This window comes from Odocoileus virginianus, chromosome 5 (genome assembly GCF_023699985.2).
Source record: "Odocoileus virginianus isolate 20LAN1187 ecotype Illinois chromosome 5, Ovbor_1.2, whole genome shotgun sequence".
NCBI lineage: Eukaryota > Metazoa > Chordata > Mammalia > Artiodactyla > Cervidae > Odocoileus > Odocoileus virginianus.
Genome location: NC_069678.1, coordinates 33,435,654 through 33,459,810, shown reverse-complemented (window position 1 = coordinate 33,459,810; position 24,157 = coordinate 33,435,654). Strand labels below are relative to the sequence as shown.

Genomic DNA, 24,157 nt, shown 5'->3' with positions numbered 1-24,157 from the left:
TAGCTTGTTACATCATGTCTGGAACATCTTGTCCATGTTGTTTGGAGCATGGCTGAAAGTATTCAGTGGTCTTCAAGCCTCAGGATTCCAATTTACAAAATTTAAAAGAGACTTCCATTCCAAACTTCCTTTGTTTAATGTACTCTAGAAATTGAAGTGCATTTAAGTATAAATGACAGGATAATAGAACTCTAAGTCTTCTTTGCAATGAATATTATACTTTCATTTTGCACCACAGAGCTCAAAATGCCTCACTTTATGCTGATGCTGGGCCTTTTATTAGAGTTTTTCATTCTCCTTCAGTTAAAGCATGTGACAAAGTGGTCCCTTACAGAAGAGATGAAGGGGATAAGAAAGCATGAAATTCACAGAAATTAAGACCACATTAAACACGAAGTAGATGTATTTCCATCTACCTCTATTTGTAGTTTAAATTTTAAATTTGCTATACCAAGAAATTCACAATGACAAATCACTTTTCTGATTAAAACTAGATATCTTAGGGGAAAATAAAATAATATAGTAGAGACAAATTGGAAACACAGTAATCTTCAAAAATTAATGTAAACTAAATATATAGACATGTATGTATAACATTTAACTATTCATAAATAGTTATTAAAATATACTACTAAAGGAACTTAAAACATTAGAATTTAATTTTTTTTTCAAAACAATTAATTTCTGTAGCCATATGGATCTACCACAGAGAGGAAATAATGTATATTGCAAAATGAAAATAAAATAAAGGAAATGCCTTTCCTGAATATAAACTTTATTTCTTAAATTAGTGTAATTTTGTAGTATAACAAATGTAAAACACCAAACCCATATAAATATCCAAACTACTAAAAAGCGGAGAGAAATTACATGAAGCTAATTCTTTTAAAACAAATTTTTGTAAATATTTTTTTACCATTAAGTGTTCTTTCTGCTGATAAACAACATGTAAAGTTAAAGAGAGAAAAATGAAAACAGTAATCACCATTCTCCAAATATCATTTGGGGAAATCATTTCAGAATCTTTTAAGTCAAATTTGATTTTTATCTCTTGATTGAAAATAAGTAGTGTCTTCCTCAACACAATAGCCTAGTTTTTTCAAATAAATGAATATGACTAACAAGTGAGGATCATTAAAATATTATTTTACATTTTTAAATGTATCTAAATAAATGTAACTAATGACTATGACATATCTGTGAGATATATAGGATTTTTTTTAAAGACTAAGAAACTAAGATTAATTAGGATAAAAATGAATAAATCAGAACATAATTTCATATTTGATATAAAGTTTTTAAGAAAAATAAAGCACAATTTTAAAAGGATATAAATGATAACTTTATATATTACAATTGTTCCTACATTAAACTAAGATACTGAATCATATTAAAGACTGGACATTTTGTAAGTGGTTTTGTTTTTCAAAGAGATGTAAAAGCAAGTTTATCATGTGATGGTCTTTTATAATGGCCTAGCTTTGAATAGAAATAATTCTTATTAATTTAACCACCAAAGTATTTTGGCTTGTATTTATAGATTTTTAAGAAGCATTATATATAGTGATGGAAAAGAATTTAAATTATTTGAATGCTTTACTTTATCATCATCTAGAAGTACTTTGCAATTAGTTTTCCTGCTTTATTAGCATTCTGTGGCAATCTTTGCACTAAAATGTCAGCCCTGTAGTTTCATGAATCATTACAGAAACATCATGGAGTATGGTTTATAATGCACAACAATTCATTTTGATCCAAGAAAATAGACCATGTTGCAGCAAGTAATTCCTGGACTCTATCTTCAAGTAATTTGAGGGAAAAGCTAAAATTGTGATCTGGTTGGCTTCTTGTGAGTTATCCAGTTATGGCATTAAAATCAATATATATCAAAAAGAAAGAACAGAAAGCATGGGTAATAGAAATAATTTGATTTAATACACATATTACACCTAATAGTTCTTATTTTAATGTTACTTTTAATACCTGGACTTAATACATGTCCAAAGTGTACTTTCATTTTTATTTCTTTAGTATCTTTTCCTGTATGACTAAAAACATCACATTATCTTCTTTAAAGGAAAATTGTTGTTACATAAACATTTGAGTATTTTAGGAGAAAAAAACATAATTCATGTCAGAAAGACTGTGAACTCATGCTAGAAATCAGTGTCTAAAAATTAAACTTATCTTTAAGACAATCTTAATAATTACTTTATAAGTGTATAGTTACCACATAATTTTAATTGCAATAGTTTCCTATTATAAATAAAAATCTTAGTAACAGTTCTTAATGGAATTCATCATTCACTTTTGAATCGTAACATATTAAATACTTGGTTTTTATAAATGTGAAATTTTATTTACTGCAAACTTTAAAACATACGTTATTTAAAAATTAGAGTTCAAAAACTAAACACATTTTCAGGTAGATAATTGTTTAAATTTTTCTGCAGAGACATACTTTTGTAAGCATATTGAAAAACTTTCTAAGCATCAGAGAGCAGTTTGCAATGAAATGGTCAAGAGATGTGACTAAGTCAGTTTTGCAGAAGGATTCACGCATTTTAGAATAGAGATGTTAAACCGCTAGTTTCCAGCTATCAATATATTAATTTATACTAGGAATAAATCCACAGTTGTAAGATTACCAGCAGCGTAGGCCCACAATAAATCATATGAGATGTAGGCTAAAAAGTAAATCTGTATACTCATTTGAGAAATATTGTAATGGGCTTTATAATTTTAAAAAAATTTTCAAACTGATTTTTCCTTTAAAATATTTAGATTTGGTACCTAAAAAATGAATGAGTGAAACATCAACAATGTAATAATTGAATACCTAGGAATATACCCCATAACTTAAGAACTAGAACCAACAATAAACTGAAACATTTAATAAAAATACAAGAGAAAAATAAACTGTTTTTGACATTTCTGTATTGTCAGTATCATTTCTGCCTGCCTATAGGCTACTTGGTACTTATTCTGCATCATTTTTACAGTAAAACTTCTTTGAGGACTGAAGTACTAACCTTTAAATTAGTGTCTATTTAATTTAATAACTAAATCCATCAAACTTCAGACTCACCAAAATGATTTCATTTTCCTTTCTAGTTAGTCTGAAGTGCTTTATCTTAAAACGTTAACTGTCAAAATAATGGATTTTTTTCCTCCATAAGAATAACTTGGATTTCGAACATATCTCGTCAATCATTCTATTTAAACTGGGTGTGCATAAATTGTTCCACCACTAAGATTCTCTTAACTACAGTGTGTAAGTCTGGACATGGTTTCTCATCTCTACTGTGAAAAAGAAATAAGATCATGTTCTAAAATGAATTTGTAGTCTTTCGCATATAGTCAGAATGTATTTTTAGAGACAGAAAGATCTATTATTTTACCAAGTAATGGAACAACTGTAAAAATTATTTTGAGAAAACAGGATACTACAGAACACATTATTGCATTAAAATTATAAAGTAAAATACTATGTTATACATATTCTCCACTAGGTGATTTTTTTGATATTTGAACTATCACCTTCTCTCTTTTTATATTAGTAATGGTTGTATTTTTACTAAGAAATATTATCATCAGTTCTTCATCATACATTCTGGTATCCTATAATGTATATGACTAAGTTTATACTTTGTCATAAGCCAGTACAGTGTCTTATTAATAGAAGGAAGATGCTAAACTGAGAAAAATTCAAGTTTTATTGCCAATCAGTTAATATTAACCCAAAGGTGGTTTGAAATTATTTTTTGTGTTAAATGCAAAAGCCGACTTTTATGTATCAAAGAGCTATTCCAGGTATTACAATCCAGAGTGATACAGTTTAATCATTGTCCTTTTAATTTGAATTTAAAGTATAAACAGAAAAAATTCCTTGCACTTTAGAGCTGAATTATTTTAGCCTTTAAATTTCTAGTATTTCCATGAAAGCTTGAATAAAAAGTTGTGGTCTGACAAGCTAAAAGCATATTGTAGTTTTATGAAAGTCTCCAACTGACATAATGAGAACTGATACAATCTAATTGTTTAATCAGTAGCATTCTTTTTACTAATATATAATAATCTATATTCAAGTAAATTTGTAAACAAATGCAATTCTAATGAATATATTTAGGAAATTTATTTTATACTATTTTATTTCTTACTGGAACATTTTGTGAATAATCGAAGAATTTGATCAGGCAATTCACTTACAAGAAAATTTAAAAATTCTTTGTGTCATTGGTGAATGAGAAAATGTTAGCAATGATCCATGGGACAATAACACACACAAACAGCATTTAAAGTTCTTATTCAGTGCTTTATGTCTTTTACAAAATGAAGCTGATTCTCCTTGCTTCTGGACTGGGACACAATTTAATACCAGAGGAAAATTTAGGCAGCTACTGGAATTACTACAATGCTAATAACTTATATCAAAAGAAAGGTTTAAATTTTGGAGAAACTCAATTCAATATGTATTATCATAATTATAAATCTATTAGCAATAAGAATACTATTAAGAGAATTACATAGTACTAATAAGAGTACTATGTATGCTCCATATAAATAGATCTCCAAATAAAGTGGAATATTTGGGAACCTAAAATATTTCCCAAATGTTACAGAATTTTCCAGTGGGGTGAAGTCTGCATTTTGAATTTAAATATCTGCTATAATCAGTAATTAATAATAAAGCATTACTATAAATCTACAACACAGCCTAAATTATTTGAGTCAGTGTTGCATAGAACCTGACTTTAATTGTGAATTATTTTTAAGGAATAGGAAGCAGTAGTTCTCAAGCTCTAGCAGGCATCAGAAACATGATTTTTGAAACAGAGACTAGCATGCCCTCACCTCCAGATTTTTGGATTCAGTGGGCCTGTGATGCCATCTGGGAATCTGTGCTTCTAACAAGTTCCCAAGTGATGCTGAGATTACCTACTAAGAGACCACATTTTGAGAACCACTGATCTGAATGCAGCAGAGTACTTTTAGCACCTTCTTTGAGAAAGCCTATCATCACAGTCTCAAAAGACATTTATTGACTGTGAAGCTTAAGATTATTAATGGATTTGGGAATTGCTTGTATTCAGTATCACTTTAATAGTTACTAAAATAAATTTTCTGATGACCATAGATACACTAACAATTTTTCCTAGGACAATATAATTATGTAGTTATAAATGGTGTTATCATAACTTAGAAATGGTAATAAAGTAACTATTGCTTTGAGGTTAAAAAATGTGTATTTAATTTTTTTCTTATCAGGTGCTTCCTTGGTCTCTTTGGTTCTAAAAAGTAATCTATAAGCTAAGGGAATAAAATCCTTTTAGAAAGGATTATTATTATATTAATATCTGTGATGGGTAAGTGTCTTCTGGTGAATAGATACAATGGTAATGACTTGTTGCAACATTCACTTTTGCACAATGTAATATTCATTATATCAACCACAATCTTTCAACTTCTTGAAAGTAAGATGTTCCTTTACTTCCTTTTGAATCCCCACAGAGACCGTAAGACCCTGAACTGGGAGATGTTCCATAAGGAATGATTGATTTAAGGACGTTACTTCAACATTTAGGAGAATGCCAGGTAAGAGTAGATTCTTAATAAATGCTAATAGACCTGAATACATTCCTCATGAAGAGTACATGCACGATAGATTATTTACCAATGTATTTGGACAGGCATCCTACTCTTTTGATTATACAAGCTGCTTCATCTCAGTGTGTTTGTCAGAAGTTGTAAAATGAATCGTGGGATGGTTTAAATATCCTTGCATTAAGGTAGATGAGTTAATAAATGTCAAATTACCTTTCAGTTACGAATTTTGCCCATGTCTATGCTATCAGCATTATAACAAAACCTGTTTCTACATTTAAAAAGTTCTCATTTTAACACTGTATCTATGACCCTGTACAAGCAAAATAAATATATCCAAAATAAACATATTATCATTGTTACTTGTAGTACCTGTGTGCATGTGCTCAATTGTGTCTGACTCTTTGCAGCCCTCTGGACTGCCAGGTTCCTCTGTCCATGTGATTTTCCAGGCAAGAATACTGGAGCAGGCTGCCATTTCCTCCTCCTCGGGAACTTCTTACCCAGGGATCAAACCCTTACATCTCCTTCACTGGCAAGTGGATTCTTCACCATTGTGCCACCTGGGAAGCCTGCTTGTAGTATAAGCTACAGTTTAATGAGACTAGAATGGTGGAAACCAGATTTTGTGACTGTGAAAAAGTTTTATAACCTAGAACTAGGACTTCTGAGGCTTAAACAGACCTGTATATATCCCCTGAAATGTTAATATAATTTCTGCTTTTAAAGTGTAATTATTGTAACACAGATATTATCTTTTGTTTTTAATCACTTCTGAGAATTGTACCCCAACATATGCAAGGGGATTTAACTGCATACACCGAACGACAATGACATCATTACGAAGAAAAGATGAGCATGAAAGCCAATGACTGAAGAGTTAGGAAGGAGTTCTGTCCTCCTCTCACTGACTAGTAACCAAAAAGCCCAGGAAAAACAATTATAGCATATAGGATGGGTGGTAGGGGAGAAATTGCAATAACATCTGATAAACCCAAATGCCTGAATAAGGTTGAGCTAATTTTTTCTAACACATTATGAGAAGCCACTGAAGACAAAACACTTTCATAACAGAGGTCATTTCAAGGCTTTTTTTCTCTTTAAGGAAGAAAGAAAAAAAGAAATAAAAGGAAAAAAGAAATAAAAGGAAAAGTCCTACTGCTCTGCTTCTATTTTTTAAAACTGACACTCAACACACCAGTCTCCGACACAGTACTGAGGCCTGCTGGCTGCGACACTCGCTCTGACTCTCTGAGGAGACGGGCCCCCACGCACACGCCCGTGCCAGCAGCTGCTTCTGGGAAACACCCTCCACCACCTTCGAAGGTGGGAAAGAACTGTAATGTTGCTTAACACGAAGGACTCTCTGCTTCTTTCTCCCTTTCCTCACAAACTGAACGAACTGTTGCTGTAAGACAGCACACTGCTAAGTTAAAGTAACTTAAAAATTCATAGCAGGTTCTCTGCCTGGAGGTATATGATGGGGCCTCCTGTAGGCATCTAATTCCACTGAAAATAATAAATAATTATGAAAAATTTCTGTGAGTCTAGAGGAAAGTGGCTAAGAACTGCGTTGCTGGTTGACTCCAATATGGATTCTGTCGTGGAGGATTAGAGAGTTGTACTCTCTCCAACAAATATGAGTAATCCTTCTCTCCACAAAAGATCTGTTAAATGTAACACCAGACACCTGGGTGCCAGATAGACACAGACATTTCTTGGGCTCTTTTGATAATCCACCTGCAGAAACTGCCACATGCCAATTGCTTAATATAGCACATTGATCCATTTGAGACTTTTTTTTTATAGTATAGAAAGCTATTTTGTTGTTTCTCTGTATCTTGTTTATCTTTCTGAAGCCTCCTCCTATTTTGGCAAGGGTAGAAAGTGACAGTAAAAATATCCCTGATATGATTCCAAGCATTTTGGGGGGGCAAAATTAAAAAGTGTATTTTAGCAACGCTCAGCAACCTTGACTGTTTTCAACTAGAACGTAAAATTAATACACTGCAGACCTGCTTTAAAGAAAAAGTAAAAGTGTCTGTTATTATGCTTTTGTCACAAGATAGATAGATAGATAGATTTATTACTTATTCGGTAGCTACTTAGGGTGTGTATATTACTTGTATGGGTTTCCCTGGTGGCTCAGCTGGTAAAGAATCCGCCTCCAATGTGGGAGACCTGGGTTCAATCCCTAGGTTGGGAAGATTCCCTGGAGAAGGGAACAGCTACCCACTCCAGTATTCTGGCCTGGAGAATTTCATGGACTGTATAGTCCATGGTGTCGCAAAGAGTCGGACACAACTGAGTGACTTTCACTTTCACTTTTCAAATCCTATTCTGCTGTATGATTAGTGAAATTTTACACACACACACATGCACACACACAAACTTTTATCAAGTAGGTTCTAAAAGCTAGTCTAATCTTTGTTCATTTGGGTTATAAATTATCCATAAATTTTATTAATGTAGCTTTTAGTCTCAGAGCCCCTGCAAACAGACCCTATTTGGATATTTAAATATCCGACAACCTTTCTCCACAACAACCCTGTGGCTATGAACTAAGAAAATTATATTTAGATTATCATTTACGTACTGAAGATTGAATTCTTGGTGGTATTAAGGTTGACATTTCCTTCTGTTTGTACTACACGAAGGGTTAATAAGGTTTGCATAACTTTATTCTTTGACTGCTTTACATCAGAGCATTACAGGATTGCTGCCAAAACAGATTTTAACCCTTTTAATCATACTGCTAATAACCACATTGTGCAGAGCATAGCCTATACTGTGCATAAGGCAATGTAGTTCTGAAAACAATTTTGACCTGATATCCAATCAAGGAAATGTTCCTAGAGATACTTGCCATTTTGGTTGCTATGGTGAGTTTCATATTTTGTGGAAACCACTGCTAGATGTCTTAAAATAGACCTTTGCCAAGAAAAACATTGGTCCAGTGGCATATGCTGGCAGAGCATTGCAAGGTTGCTCAAATTCACTTCCTTTGTTTTTCCCTCTCCCCCCTGGGGCAACTGCTCCAAGCATCAGCCCACTAGTCTGGCAGGCTGAGAATCCAGAAACTTGCTGCTAATTACAATGTTGACAATTCCCAACCTGTTTACTGGCGCCAGCAATCAAACCGCATCCTCTCGAGTGAACCAAAAAGCACTTGCTGGCTTTAGCTTCCTGAGGTTCCAAGCTGGCTATATTAATTACTGTTAACTTAAAACTGTATGTTGTACAGAGGAAGCTTAATTAGCTGCTTTGAGGATTAAAATCTATCCTTTACAAATTTTAAAGCCTTCTGTTCTTGACCAAATTATGTGAATCCATAAAACATCTTTCCTTGGACAAAATGCTGATTATTTTAGGTGTGGTTTCTCAGAGTCAATTTTGCCACTCTATTTATTACCTTGAATTACACACCAAAATAGATCAGAAGAAAATCTCGCTCTCTTTTTCTCTCCTCCTCCCTCTTCTCCCTCCCTCTCCTCCTTCCTTCCACTCTCCCTCTTTAACTTCCTTTCCTCCATGTTTCAACTCTTTATTTTTCTTAGAGTTATTTCTACATTTTGTTTTTAAAAATTGAGGAAAATAATGAGCATATTTATTTACAGTTACTGTTTATGGTTAATGAAAAAGGAAAACCTTTTGATGAGGACATAATGGTCAACAGATATGTTTCTATCTTGGTAAATTTTAAGACTGTAATAGTTACTTATACCATTTTTCAAGTGAACTCTCAGTACTGTGTGTGAGGTCTGATTTGGGAGCAGATCTTCAAGTGTAAGAGTATATTTTCTTGACTGATAAGCTGGGTGACTACACAGTGAGAAATCACCCTCTCGGGGCCCTAAATGACTAGTATTACATGCAATTTTCATAAAAAGCATAACAGCAGTGGACAAGGGTTTAGTAAACTTGAGACTTTTATTCTGACTCTATTCTAATCCAAGAGTCATTCTGTCTTTCTTTATTCAAGATAGCTTTGAATACTTAAAAGCTGAAATAAAGTAAATAAAATTCTAATTTGTATTAAATATATTAAAGATGTGATTTGATTTCTGTTCTTTGGTGTGTAAAAATCACTCTCTTAGTAATATTTACTAATCTTATTTAAAATTTTCCATTGAATGTACTATGTGACAAATATTTGTCATTCCAATCTTTTAGCCAATATTTTCATCTGGGAGCTTATTAAATTGACCTGACTTAATTGAGATTAAAATTTTCCTTGTTTTACTGAAACACTGCAACTTGGGTAAAAGCTCAAGCTATTCCTTTAATTATGATTTATGTTTGTCTCTGCATTAACATTTGGCCTATAAAATCTTCCTAATTTCTTAGAAAAACATATGTATAAGTACACTATAGACCTTTAGAATCAATTTGCACATTCATGTCTATATTTACAATATTTGAGCTTGAAAAAGTTTAAATCAGATGAATCAATGAATTCACTTGATAAGAATAATATAAGTATTGTCAGATACCAGGAAGAGTAAAATTATAAGAAAAATTGAAATACTGACGTTTTAGTGGATGTATTAGAAAGAATATATCCTGAGGACTTAGGAAATGGGTTCTAAATATTATCTGGGTGTCTATGGGGAATTTACTTAGATTCTCTGTGTTGTAAGGATTTCATGTATAAAATTGGGAATTATGACTATACAACAAATAACTGGATCTGAAATAGAAGAGTATCATGACATCTATATATCATAAGAATTTACTGTAAGCTTATCCAAGACTCATAAAATTTTGCATTCTGTGTGGATATGGACTGGTAAATAATTATATCAAGAGAAAACCAATGATCACATGGGAACATCTTTGGACACTAAGAGCCAAGCCACACAATAACAGGTGTGTCAATCTTCTATAACTTTACCATCATTAATTAACAAACAGTCCTCCTCCCTAATATCTAAACTGCAGTAAAGAGGAAAAGCCAGACTCGTAGACACCAGTGTCTCTATTTTATATTGACAACACTGCTAATACAGTCTTAAACAAATCCCCTTAGGTAACTTTATTTCTAAAGCAGGAATTCAAATATAATATGTCTTTTCCAGTAGAAAAATGGATTAAAAAGGCATTTTAAAGCCATGCTCCCGTTAGGCTTAATTATCCACAAGTCTGTCTTTTCAGATTGATGCTCTTTCTTTTGACCTCTGAAACATCCAGATTTCATGCCTTTCTCAGTTTTCTACCTATAAGTTAGGGCCATTCTACTCAGACACTATTTCTATTTTAATTGATTCTATACCAGTTCCAAACTAGAGCATGATTTTCTATTGAAATAAAAACAAGAACTTTTGAGTACCAGGAAAGAAATCCTGTAATATAGTATACTACATAAAATCAATATTGTCAACTTCCCATATATTGGAAAAAGGACACTATATAAAAAAGATTTCTTGTAAAGTTTCTTAAAAATTGGTATTTGTTCAATATGTATTGGTACTAGCTATTAGATCTGCCAATAAAACAGCCACAAATAAGTTTATTATTGTTTCTTTAACACATCACCCAGAATGGCACAATCTTCTCCACAGTCCACATTCTTAATACGGTTACTTGCTATCACTGTCCCTTGTCTCTTGTCAAATTCAATTGCTATCTGCACAAATCACTGGATCTAAATGTTAAACTGTCTAAAAAATTTAACATCAACATAGATTCTTAATGTAGCAGCCACAACTAGCAAAAACCTGTTTGTTTGGTGTCAAGAATCCTCATATTTTGACTCTGTTCTAATATACAATATTAAACAATCGCAGAGCTACTTTGGACAACCACATCCAGCAAAAGAGGAATATGAGAAATTTTAATTAAAGTGTAAAATATGTGGCTTCTGAACTTCACACTCCTATCACCAGAAATCATTGCTTTTGAAAGCTTTATAGAACTTTCATTAAACCTATTCTCAAAGTTTTAAATGGACATGATGTGTCATACCCATCATTAAACTGTGAATGAAACATTATGTAAGTTATCTAGTTAAAACAATAGCTGACAAGTCATATTATTTTAATTTTAAGAGGATGGGTGTATCCTTTTGTGATTTTATATTTATTATACATGGAACATCCAGGAGAGTTACACCTTTCAAATAAAAGTATACATTAAGTTTGCCTGTGATCTAAATTTTCTTTGCTAGTAAATAATAAAAAATATAAATTACACAGATCCTGACCTTAAAAAAAATCTATCACAATAATTATTATATTGAATAAAGTGAGTTCCCATATATTATTTGTTTAAATTTTTAAGAATTTTTTTAGGTATTTATAGATCTAATATTAAATAAAATATATTAGATAGCATTTTCTGCATCAAAATTCACATGGAATAAAGTGAGTCTAGATTAAATAGTTACTTGCAGTTCTAAAAAGAATACCAAGTTAAATGTTCTCATAGATTTTTTAATTATTTAGCAGTTACACCTGAGAATCAGAGAAAATGAATTTTTATCTTTGCAAAGAATAAAAGAGCACTATTAACACAATATTGTAAGTCAACTATGCTTGAATTTAAACAATTTAAAACAGAATAAATGACTATTAAACAAATTTGAGAATTAAAGTTTACATTAACAGTAAATTAAATTTAAATACATGCAGTTCAACAGCTAGTTTTGAAAGTGACATTAACTGTGGAAAAATGTAAAATTCTGCATTAATATGTCCTGAAAGAATATAGTTTCTTTCACTAAATTAATAAATATTTTAAAGCACCTATCACGTGCCAGGCACTGGACTAGGTATTTTAAAAGGCTATACCTTTGTTATGCTCTTTTAGGATTAAATATCCTAGACAAGTATTAGTTCTTTTCTTTTTCACAGAATGAAAAATAGTAATTTCCCTAAAAATTCCCTAGTAATTCCTCTAAAACTTGTAACTAAATTTAATAGCATAAATGTTTACACACAGGATAAACATTTTAAAAGGTCCAGTGTTTTATTTTTTACCCATTATTATCATATACACCGACTTTGAAAAGAGTTGTCTGTGATTTGTTCTTAAGTTAAAATATTTCTGAGGTGTGTCCAGGGTTTGAGAGCCTCATGTATATTATACAGATAGCGACATACACATGCCTGCATTCCCACAAAAACACATTAAGATGAATTGGCAAGTCATTTTGGTGGTGCTTTTCTTCCCTAATAAAACTTAAAATAAGAATCAAAGAGTAAAGAAGTGACAAAAATATTTCCATGTGCTCATTTTAAAAATGTAAAAGCTTAAAGACCAATTCTTGTTTGATATCAAGGTAAAACATATTGGTGAATACCTTTGGGAGATTTCTGTATTTTATAAAAGCTGCTTTCTTAGTTGTGGTATCAATTTTCTCACGACCTACACATTAAAATAAAGAGTAGAATTCAGGCCAAAACAAAAAGGTTATTTTGGAAATGAAATTCCTAAGAGGTAGGAAGGCCTTGAGAGAATGTAAATCTAGCTCTCCTTGTTCTAAATGAGACGCTGAGTGCCAGCCAAACCCTGTGGCTAGTCACAGTTCACAACAGAACCTGTACTCAAAATAAGATTTTCTAGCCTTTACTGAAAAGTTTTTTCTACCATATGATGGACTCTTTTCCATTAAGTATCATATAATTGAGGAAAGCAGGTGATTCAGAATTTTTCCATATAACTGCCTCAATTCTAATTTGCTTTGTTTTTGTAAACAGTGAAAGCATATTTTAAAAAATGTTTATGGAAACAAACTGTGCATGAAACTGGACCCATAAAATAACCATTCTTAAATTTAATACCCTAGCATTTATGCATAAAATTATCTAGAATATTTGTTGTTTTACCCTAACATGTTCCTATTATGAAAGAGATTTCTGCATGTATGCTTCTGATAGAATATTAGGCATGGCACTCACTCATCCATTCATTCTTCTAGAGGTCCAAAAAATGAATGGAATATTTGCCAGACATGTGGAAACAATCTTAAATAACTACCTATAGTTTATCTTGTGCCTTTTTGAAGAAATTCTTAAAATTGGCCACATTTACTCACTGAGATAAAAATAGACTTCAAACAATTTCTACTTGTGTATTGTATATAAATTTCTTTAAGGTGCAATAAGTATCAGTTTTCCAGTTAAATTATATCAATGTTACAAAAAGAGTTTTTTAGAAACAGTGTCTCTTAAGACAACACATTTGAAGTTTAAAAAACAGACACTAATTTCGAAGTATGCAATTATGCTACTATTGTAATACAACTGTCAACTTGAAAAAAGTGTACTGTGTGCTGTGTTAAGTTGCTTCAGTCCTGTCTGACTGTTTGCAACCCCATGGATCATGGCCTGCCAGGCTCCTCTGTCCAAGGAATTCTCCAGGCAAGAATAATAGAGTGGGTAGCCATTCCCTTCTCCAGGGGATCTTCCTGACCCAGGGATCGAACCCAGGTCTCCTGCTCTGTAGGCAGATTCGTTACTGTCTGAGTTACCAGGGAAACAAGTGTACTATGATATAAACTGTATTTTAACCAGAAACATAGTATGAGTAAATAGACTACAGCAATATAAATGTGTTTTTAGTTTGAAATTTAATTGAGATTCAGTATTGTTTTGAAGCTAATAAAATCTTAAGAAAACTTATTTAAAATCATTTCAATATTTAAAAATTCATAGTTTATTCTTAGTTTTTTAAACTTTTAGTTCCAGCTATAGGTAGCATGTGTATAAATTTTCAGATACTGTGGATTGTTACTAAATCTTAAAGTGCATTTCCACAAACACAGCAAATGAAAATGTTGTTTACACTTGTATACATAGTATAACACTTTTCATTGATTTTTAGAGATCCCATTGTCTTATTTAGCTCTCATTATTAACCAGACTATAACAGAATTCAGAATGCAAAAGATTTAGGTAGTCACATATTTGTAATCTGGGACAACAATACAAATATTAGGGACACACTGGTTCTACCGTCAAGCTGTACTCAGCAAACTCAGCCGTACTAAACATATTTCGAGAAACTTAAAATGTCATCACATCTCTTTGGCTTACATTTTTTGGATGAACTGTAATGTCTTCTCAAATATAAAGCTTATAATAAATACTCACAGGAAATGTTTTGTAAATTTAAGCATTCTTTAAAGTACAGGTGCCAGAGGAAAAAATCTCAAAACATTTGAAAAACAAGTTGTACTACAAAACTCATTTAAAACATATTGAGCATCTATGTTTATGAATGTATAACTACCAATAACTAAATGTAATAGCTAAATATAATAATAAAAGTCTTTAAGTATTGTCATTAATATATTTTGTTTCTATTGAGAATATTTATCATCAAATAAATTTACTTTCAAATAGTAAGTGTAACATGCAGATTACACTACTGTCTAAGAGCAAGAACGTCATCCTGTCATTTCTGTGATTCAGTGACAGCTGACACTGTACAGTATTGAAAATTGGTGAATAATCGTGATCATCTTATATTGTCTTCTGTGTCCTTAGTCCTTTTCTGTCCTACATAAAAGCACAAACTATTCCCAAATATGCCCATCATCTCCATCCTGACAAAAAATTGTCTATTTCTATACTTGAAAATTTACCAGCACTGATGTGGAATCTAATAAAAAATGATAATATGACTTATGGAGTTTTCTACCCATCAAAGTGCTACTTCATTGCCTGGACATTCATTGACAATTCTAGTTCTAGATTGGCACTGCTGTGACACCAAGAACCATGTCATTCTAGGGCTAACAGTAGATGTGGAGACAGATAATGGCTCCAGGACATGATTATTAATTTAAAAATGTACTAGGTCAGAATCATCTATACACTAATTTTTTTTTTGTATTTATATAGAGGTTTTCATGATACTCAATGGATGTTTAACCCTGAAAACTGTCATTCCCTGCAGTTCTAGTCGGGAAAACTATCAGAACGTGATTCATAAAAAAAAAAATAAAATCAGAAAATTCTTTGTAAAATTCAGTTTCTGTCAAACTCCTTACCTGAGACTCAGTAGTAAACCATCAAGCAAGATGATATTTCTTACACCTATTAATGAATATCACATTATAATATAAATTTGAGTGTTTGTAGACATATAAATTTCAATGAGAAAACAAAAATTCCCTATTAAAAGCCATAAATTGTGTTCATAAAATTTTGATTACTTAGGCAGACTTAACTAAAGTAAAAATAGCAGACAAAGGCAATTTTCACAAGTTTTCTCCTTTCTCTTCTATTGTGCCTCAAGTATTACTGTCAAATACAGCTATATCCATATGCTTTTCTCAGGAAAAAAAATTCCATCACCTTTGTAAAGCAGACCAAATTTTAGAAAAAGGATGCATACCCTTCTAATATTTGGACATCAATTGAAAAACAATCCAACTGTTATTATTACTTACAATCACTTGTATTTAGCATGAAAAAAACACACGATCACTTCCTACTTCTTTAATCTTGTGTATGGATGATACCAACATGGCAAAAGTGAGAACTTTTGAACTAGGCAAAAGCTAGTTCTGATGCAATTTAAAATTCTGTTTTCTGAGGGGGAAAAAAGCTGCCTTATAACAGTAACAATTAACTACAGTAATTTCAATTTAATAATTTGGGAATTTTCCTCCTCATCTAAAAAGATAGAGTATGATAAAACCTATAATTTTTTTATTTTGTTTTTTTTTTTTTTGTTTTGTTTTCTACATTTAAATAGGAACCAGCTCAGTCAGACTGACACCTAATGGAAACTTTTATAAGAGATAATTCTGCAAAGGCAAGAAAGCAATGAGATAAGTATTTAAGTCACTCAAACCAAGAATGCCAAATACTTTTGCTGGCCATGAGATGAGTAGAGGCTTCCTCTAGATTTCAACACTAGCATTTAAAGTTATTTCACTCTAAAAATTATTATTCACTTATGAAGCGATCATAATGATGAGCTAAAGTACTAGTGGTAAAGAACTAAATGAAACAGCTTATTTTTCAGAAGTTTCTTTCATTCTCTCAACAAATGCCAGAGTATTAAATCCTTCATTTCTTGCAAACACTCACTGGGTTCTCAGTTGCTTTTCTGCCTTTAAAATCTCATACACTTATTTAGACAAACAGCATGAGCCCAACTTTTCAAAGCTCACCAAATTACTAGATTATGTAGCTTCTCCCTACTTTGCCAATTTCCAGATGAAACCAGGGAACCAGCAGACATATTGAATTTTGTTAAATACATTAACAAACGCAATCTTTAAAAGCCCTTAATCACCAAATAGTGACTACCTAGAGAAAGGGAAACAATGAAGGAAAGAACAGTGCTTCAAAATTCTTTTGCTAGTGACAGAATTTCGAGTGGAAAGACAGCATCTGTGTTTCCTTTTCTACTTAGACTCATTCTGAAAACGGGCTTGTCAGCCCTGGGAGCTTCTGAGAAGGGCCCCCACTCACTTGCCTTGCAAACCACCTTCCCTGAGCTCAAGAGCCGTGAGTGCTGATACCCTGAAGGTAACTGTGGGATCAGATGCGGCGTGGTAGGAATAGGGCCAGGTATAGGAGTGGCACAGTGTACCCTTCACTAGGAATCCAAAGTACTGGAAGAAAATCGAGATTCTACACGGGAAGTGTGAGGATGTGCCTGCCTCCTTCGGGGCACTTTGTTTTCAACGTCTCTAGGGCTCAGAGCTGCTCTCCTGGGCAAGAAGCCAGCGGGGTACATGCACCGTCGTCGAGCCCAGGAAAGGCCCATCCTCTAAAGGGAAAAGGTGTCTGGGGCGTCGCTCGGCTTAGAGCCGGTTTGGAAGCGCTGCGAGGGAGATGCTTTGTAGGCTTCTTACTGCCCCCCACCCCCACCCCACCACCCCCGCAGCTTCGACTTCTCAGGAATTCAGTCTTCACAGCCCGCGCACAATCAACAGCCACCATGCAGGGAGGAAACTTGGTCTTAGGGTCCCAGGAGGTTCTTGGTGAGCTCGTGGAACCTTCTGGGTGCCTGGTAAGTTCTAGCCCCCAGCATTTGCTCCTTCCACCTTTGAAGCGCCGCCACTGGGCGGGTCCTGGCGCCTCCCTAGAGGGAAAGGAGAGTTGCAGAGCCGCGTGGTCTTAAGCCCACAAGAGCTGAGAGCTGGAGCCTCTTTGGCCCGCGCCTTCTGCGCTGGGTCATCTTTTCCAGCATCATCTTGGGCATCTCAACTCCTGACACATCCGGTTGTCCCCAGAATGCCCGGTGTGCTGGAGGGGGTCGGTGAGTGGTGGAATGCTCTTTGCCAGGATCCTTTCTATCCTAGACAAATCCGTGGGGCTTTATCTTCCATTAATATTTGAAGCAAGCAAACAAACAACAACTGGAAGTAGAAGGAGGGAAGGGCTCGCTCTTCTTTAGTCCCGTCGCTGCAGACTTGAGAGGGGGAACGTGCCTTGGGTCTGTCGATGTTTGATACTCGTCCTAACGGCAGAGGCAGGGAGGACAGCGCTGAAGAGATGTCCCAAAGAAACTGGACGACTGAACAGTTACTGCCTGCCCCATCACTTTCAGGAAGGTTCCAGTTCTGTGCCACACGGCAGCCAATCCAGTTCCCATCCTGATTCTCCACCCCTTCGCGGAGAATCCGAAAAGAAAATATAGGGCCCCGAGAGACCCGCCACACTTCCAGGCTGGAAGTTCCGGGGGACCCAGGCCCGGGCCTCCCGCCCGCTCCACACCCGGCAGCTAGGTCTGGCAGCCGAGTGGTACGGCTGGGGGTGGGGCTCCGGCACCGCCCCAGCCCGGGATTCGCGAAGTCACAAGCTTCCGCAGCTTGCTTGCGGGGGCACCTTCGCCCACGGACACGCCCTTTCTGCGCAGGCAGCCCCCAGCGACCCTCTGCTGAGCGCCAGTTCCTCACTCGCAGCGCTGCCAAACTGCTCAAGGCCTTTCAATCACTGCCAACTTTCGAGATTCGCCCAGTCCGCGTCGTTCCCTGCAGCCGGAGCCCACGGGGGAAAGGAAACGAGAAGACTAGAAGGCCAGGGACCCCGAAACTCCCCGCAGGCGTCTTGGAACAGAACCCCTTCCTTTCCCCGCCCTCCCCTCCGCCTCGACTACAGCCCTCCGACACGCACCCATTCTACAGCCCGGGTCACCAGAGGCGCGGCGCGCACTGCCTTTCTGGTGGGATGCGTCTTGTCATCACCTAACACGCGACCCGGAGCGAAAACACCGAGGAAAGGAAAAGATCAAAAAAGTGCTACCTTGGCAACCACAGGCGTTTACAGGCCAGCTGGTGGGCTGGGAGGGGCGGCCGCTGGTACTCTCCTCGACTACGCGTATTCTTAAGCAATAACAACGTAATCCGTATTATCCACCCAAGAATACCCGTCACCGAAGAGAGTCAGAGGACCAAGCTGCTGCTGCTGCCGCTGCTACCGCTGCCGCCGCTGCTGCCGCCGCCGCCGCCGCCAGAACTCTTGCTGCTGAGCCCGCCCCTGGCTGGGGCTGGGCTGAGCTTGACCGGGACCATAAATCCATAACTCGATTTCCCTAAAGAAGGATCCAAAGCTGTGCACGGCTGCTTCCTGCCCAAATCCAAATGGCTGCTCTATTTCCAGTTCTGAAAGACAAATCACAAAACCAAGCACTTAACACAGAAGAGTGCTCCCTTCCCAGTGAGGAAGGAGGATGTGGGAAGGCTCTTAGGGCACAGGGTGGGCGTGACAAGTAACCTTTAGTTTACCTGGTGCTCGCCCAGTGCCTTTCTGTCCTGGCTCTTCTTGGTACCCCCTCTGGTATCGGCCAGCCCACTCTAGGTGCTTTGATTGAGTGTCATGGCAGCGAGAGAGCCCTGTAAGAGACATGCATAGTTAAGCACACAAATATTACAAATGTATTTGCCTAGACGGCTCTAAGAAGAAGTGAGGCTCAAATAAAGATAGGGTCATGCATGGGTGAAATTTTCAGCAGTGTGTTTTGGAAATGCATTTTCTCAAGCCCAAGATCACAGAAAATAAACACTCTTTCAATTTACTACTTGAAATCAAATACTTATAGATCTACAAAAATAGGCACCTCTCCTTTGAAGGCCTTAGAGCTATATAACATAATGATTTTTAAAGGAAAAAAAAAGCTTCAAAGCACAAAATAATTAAACTCATTTTCCATAGTATCAGAACTCACTGAGTTGACAAGCTGGTAGAGTTTCTATGATTTAGGCATCATTTTGTAGTATCACTATGTGTAATTCCATAGCCCACCTTTCAAATACACAGTATAGATGCATTGCTGTGCAGTTGTTGTGAACACTTCTACAGAAATACCTTTGAAGCTCTGTCTTCATAAAAATTATTTTAAGAAAAAAAAACAATAAAACTCATTTGCAAAGTGACTGTAATTTTGGCTTCCAGAGAGAGAACCTCTGTGATTCTTTGATGATCAATATGGCTCTTATTGGAAAAGCTTTGTCTTAAGAGCCTGCAGTGAATATTCTGATAATAGGGGTTTATTGTTCACTAAGTAAAATGAACAAGTGCAACGTCACTACCCAAGACATTTTGTAGCTCCATTAGAAAGTTCTCTATTTCCTTTCCCTGTTACTCTCAAATACATGGAATTACATCCATGTGAGTGGAATAGGGAGGGGATATGGAAACATGGCAATAGACATTATGATTCCTCAAATTATGTAAGTGCAAATAGCTCTTCATCAAGCGGTAATTATATAACAGAATCTCTCCCACTACCACAACTCATCTCTAAGTGACCTGGTTGCAATTTAAGGCATTTAGGTCATGCTTTCTCCTATTACTAATATTTTTTAAAAATATATTATTTCTCCAGACACACCAACTCATCATTTTCCTGACATGTTACTTACAAATAGAAAAATCAACATGAATTCTAGGTTTTAGGAACAACTGTTTAATATATAATGTCTGATGCCTAAAATAACTCAAAAGAAAAGCAGCATTGCCCGATTAGTAGCCTATTTTACAGTATTTTCAGATGACTTTTAAGTGCACCTTTCACAAAAAGACAGATGCCAATTAACAAATTAATAAGTGCTATTTTCTGCCATTACCTAACATAGCTATAAAGTGAAGCTTTTCTCTGGGGGTGCTACAACCAAGCACGCGTGCACACACACACACACACACACACACACACACAGAGGAAGCTGACAGGTTCTCTTCAGCTTGAACTCCTAGAAACAAAAGCCCTTAGGGAAAGTAATGCAATAGTCTATGAGCAAAGTGTACATTTGTTCCTGAACTCCTCCATTTAAAATCAACTAACATTAAAAGGAAAATAAGAAACATGGTATACAGACAGATTTTGATTTAGTAAATAGAACATTCTTTTTGAATTAAAAGGCTTTTCAAGGCATATACATATATACACAACACACACAAACACACACATACACATATACATATACATACATACACACGTACATACACAACAATACATGGCATATCAGAATCACAGCATAAATACCTACACAGCTTTTCAGTGCTTTCCTAGTAATCTTGTTTAGTTTTGCTTCCTCACAATTGAAATAACACACACACACACACACACACACTGACCCACAGACTCACACGCTTTAAGAAACTAGAACAACGCAGTCAATATGCTTTCTTTTTACCCAAGTAGCCAGTGCCAGCCCTTTCCTACCTACCCAAATGTTCTCCCAGTTTCAGCACCTGGACGAGTGGACAGCTCAGCCCGGGCCGATTGCCGGCAGCACTCGCAGCAGGGCTGACTCTGAGCTCTAACCAAAGCTCTCTCGTGCTTCAGCGGGGCAGCCTGACTTACGAGAACACCATTTCCTACGAGACCACTGCCGCTGGGTGCATATTCAATTCAAACCTCCTTAAGCTGTCGGATTTCCCCCACCCATCCACCCTCCCCCCCCTTCTCCACCCTCTACACAAAAACGGAAAAGGGGGGAGAGGGGAAAAAAAAAAAAAAAAGCCCAATACCACCAGGGCGTTTGTTGATCAACTTACACTTTGCTTTTGAATATTTAGATACTGCTAGCGGAGCAATATCAACGGAGGCTTAGGTCTGCATTAAGTACCTTTGTTCATCGACTCCTGCAAGCCATATTTATTAGAATCTACATTTCCCTAGCTCCCCAATAACTGGAGGTGTGTTTTGAGGGCAAGGGCTTTCAGCACCTTTGATCTCTCAAGGCCACCGCGACTGACTGCCAGTCCCTACTACTTTCCCACCCTGTCCCCCACACTCCAACACCCATCCCAGTCAAACGCTTGGTAATTTGCAACCAAATATACATGAAGAAACGCGACAAAGCAATCGGTTTGAGGAAATAAGCCAATTAAGCTAAAGCAGAAATGCTTCTCTCTCCCCTCCTCCCCCTTGCCTCCCTCCCTCTCCCTCTCTCTTTCCTTCTGAAGTAGAAAGGGGGAAACACGGAGGAGAGAGAAAAAAATCGGGAGGAGTGTGATCATCGACTCTTAGAATCAATGGAAAAACACTATACACATCTTTACTGAATAATACTCTCGTTTTCAGACAAAAAGAAACACATTTATCGATGTAAACATAGTCTCCCTGGTCCACACACCCTACATCCTTTACCGTTTGCTGAGATTTGTCTTGCGGTATAGCAAAGTAACTGTCACAAATCCATCTCGATTGAAGTGCTTACCCTCTAAATCCAGGTTTCAAGCGGAACTCCAACTGTGTGTGGAAGGCAGATCATCTGATGAGCAGTGAGGTAGCTCTGGGCAGTGGGAGCTGCTTCCCTCGGACTGCCGGGTTAGTGTTAACAAGCCCTGGGAAGGGACCCCGGTGCTTTGCGCTGGCTGTGCCCCAGTGCCTTCGCGTGGTGGCGGCTTGCTCACGCTTCCGAGGAGTCCCAGGCGGTAGCCTTCAGCTGATGCGAGCTTCCAGAAAGGAGTGGGGAAGGAGGGGGGGAAAAATCATCTAATGCAATCAAATCGATCTGATCTACACCATCTGTCGCCTGCCACTATACACAAACGTTAAAATAGGAAAACGGAAAACACTGACAACCCGAGAGGGTTGGTCTGCAAAGAGTTCATTTTTAGCAGAGCATAATTGGGTATGGTCGGCGTACAGTTACAAAAGCTGCTGTTAGCCATCCAGTAGTGGATCCCAAACATGCTAATGGTGGATTAATTGAGGAAGATCTGACGTGCAAGCTTCATAGTCTCTTATTCATGACTTCCCAATGGGAAAGGACCAATGCCTTGTGGGACTATGGTAACATACAGTCAAAAAGCTGCTAAGAAAATGGCTGTGTGTTCACAGCACCTCTCTCTGATAACAAACATATGTCGACTAAAACGGTTTAGTAGGATGGGGGGGGGGGGGTGGGTGTTGGAGAATAAAATTTTCTTTTTCAGTATAAGTAATCTGATCTTCTTTCCTTAAAGAAATGCAAAAATAGATACCATATCTTTACCACAGTGGAAGAAAAAGGATGTTTTAAAAGATTTTTATCAAGATTAAATTCTGCCTTATAAAAGAAACGGAACACTCCTGTGCAGCAATTCTTAAAAAAAAAAAAATCTATTATCATATTTTTTTCCTTACTGCGATCAGAGTAGATCCATAGCATGTGCAGTATATAGAAACTCAGCCCAGTTAATCCAACCAGGATTGACTGGATGTTGTTTAATGCCACGTACCCTTTTGACTTCCTGAAAGCAGGATGCCTCTTGGGCAAGACATTTTGCATCATTGAAAATTGACATAATGAACGTTAAGTGTGATTGCAGTGAGGAGATAGGGAGAGTTTTCTTTTTTAATTTTACAATTATTCCCTCTGGCTGAAACTCCTTTTGGTCGGTTTCCAGTCTTTCCTGATCAGCTGGTGGGGGAGGTATAGGGAAGGGGAGGGAGTGGAGATATGGGGTCGGGGTGTGGAAAGGGCGGAGGAAGACTGTGGATTATCAATAGTCAGTAAATTCATTTTTATCTGTAATAAAAAACTATGGCAATAAAAGAGGTCACTTACTTATTGCTTATCATGATATTTAAATATAAACCAGTTTTCAAAATTAACATCTTATATGTGGAGAGAAAGTAGTGCTAACAATAGTGATTGTCCCTTATCCATTTATATTTTAAAATTAAAAATGTATCTGGAGTTTATTATCTATGTATGTGACATTCTCTTATTATCTATATCCAAATAATCTATGTTTCCTCTAATTTTGTCATCCATTTGAATATTGAAAGCTGTGTTTATTTTGATTTGGCTGCCTTAGAAAACATAAATTACATATATTCTTAGTAAACAATTAGTGTTTAGGATAATTCTTGAGATAGCTGAATGTCTTCTGAAACTTTGATAATCTCTTTAAGGAAAAATAAAAAACCTAACAGTTATGAATTAGATTAGTCTAAAAATATAGCTTGAAGACAATTCAAACAATTTACCTGATCTTTTGTTTCAATATACATTAATTAAGCACTCTTTCCAACCTACACAACATTCCAGGGTCACAGTCAGAAATCCAAGTCTAATAGCTTAGCAGCCTTTGTTCTTATTCGTGTCAAGCTATTGCCCCCTGCAGGTTAGGCTGAAAGTGCAGGCAGAATTTGG

The 24,157-nt window shown here is 36.0% G+C and overlaps 1 long non-coding RNA gene across 1 annotated transcript; it reads right to left on the bottom strand.

Annotated features, from left to right (window-relative positions):
• Nucleotides 1-1,319: 1,319 nt before the first annotated feature.
• On the bottom strand, nucleotides 1,320-22,788 carry LOC139035189 (uncharacterized). The gene is made up of 3 exons (XR_011487787.1): nucleotides 22,232-22,788; nucleotides 19,295-19,402; nucleotides 1,320-19,171 (listed from the first exon to the last, which is right to left on the bottom strand). It is a non-coding gene; the product is annotated as an uncharacterized lncRNA (long non-coding RNA).
• Between the last annotated feature and the right edge of the window lie 1,369 nt (nucleotides 22,789-24,157).